Genomic DNA, 1480 nt, shown 5'->3' on the forward strand with positions numbered 1-1480 from the left:
AAGTATAAACATGAATACCTTTCGTTCAGCTATATGTTCTCAGCTTCTTAAACTCCTACAGTGAGAAGCTGAAGCATGCGTGACCAGCACGGTCCTATTGTTTCCCCATAAAATTGATTTAATATATATAAATGGAGATTCTGGATATTGGTGGCATTCTTATTCTGGCAATTAGATCACACCTTCCTGTGGCATGTTGTTTTTCTCATTGAAGGAATTAATCTTTGCCTGACAGAATACAAATGATTAAGAGCTGAGTTCTCTCTGAGCTGCTGAAACGACTGCTAATTTTTGAGTGCTTTTCAAATGATCCATGGAAAAGATGAACATAAAGGTTAGCAAAGATATGCTCCATGGCTGCGATGCAAAGGGCAGGTTTCTAGTCTAGCAGATGCTGAAGCAAGTAGAAACATCCCATTTCAGAAGCTGACACAATTATGGATTAGGTAGGATTAGAGAGCATTCAGTTCATTTCTCTCTTTCTCTCTCCTTCGCCAGCTGTTACAAAACCTCCCTGGTTTCAAGTGACTGGGGGAAGTATCTCTGAACTCGGATGGCAGTGGGCAGAGCGCGGCTGAGTCACTGTCACTTTTGACCTTCACTACAACTTTAAGCCCTGGAAGCAGTCTGTATCTTTAAAGGATTTTTGTGTTTGCTGTCACCAAACATGATGCTTGCTTGCTGAAAAAGGATAGAAGCTGTGCTTCCTTATCTTACACAACAGGAAACAATATTAGCCCTGATAACGCACCCACTTACACCACTATCTTTTTCAGTATCAAATTTTGCCCGTCGTATTTACAGTAACAAAATGTATTACATGCTGCTAGGTTGCCTGTGACTTTAGAGGAAGTTTGAACAGTAATCGCCAGGGGTACAATTCACTTGGATACGATTCAAAACATACGGTTCAGAGATTAATAGATAACATAAAATGAAATTACAGATCAATGTGGCAAAGGATCATTCTAATGTGTTTGTAATCATTTTCTCATCCATTGGCTGTGCTATCTCTCTTACATATTGGCAGGGCTGCTTATCTGGAGGTACTGCAGCAACTCTGAACGTTTTATCACCTCCTTTAAAAGTGGAGTCAATTACAACTCCAGATTAAAATAGTGATGTACTTCAGGGAGTAAAAATGATATCCTGTTATGTGTTTTCTGAAATTGCTGGTAGGGCCTAGCTGATGAGTCATAACTCAAAACTTAATGAAATTAATAGAATGGCTTTGCAGTAGATCTCATCTTGGGGCGGGGGAGGACACAGCTTCCTCCTGCACTGAGAACCTGTGGCAGCAAAATCAGTAACTTCACCTGCCAGAGGAGGAGGGTCTGTGGCGTGTGCGTGTGTGTGTATGTATACGTGTAGGAGAGAGACCGAGCTACCTGTGTAATAACACAAAAACCAAGAAAGCACAATGAGAAGAGGGTGCGATTATTCTTTTTCCCTTTGTAGAGACAGAGGAGGCCAGCGTGCA

This window comes from Balearica regulorum, chromosome 9, assembly GCF_011004875.1.
Source record: "Balearica regulorum gibbericeps isolate bBalReg1 chromosome 9, bBalReg1.pri, whole genome shotgun sequence".
Taxonomy (NCBI): Eukaryota; Metazoa; Chordata; class Aves; order Gruiformes; family Gruidae; genus Balearica; species Balearica regulorum.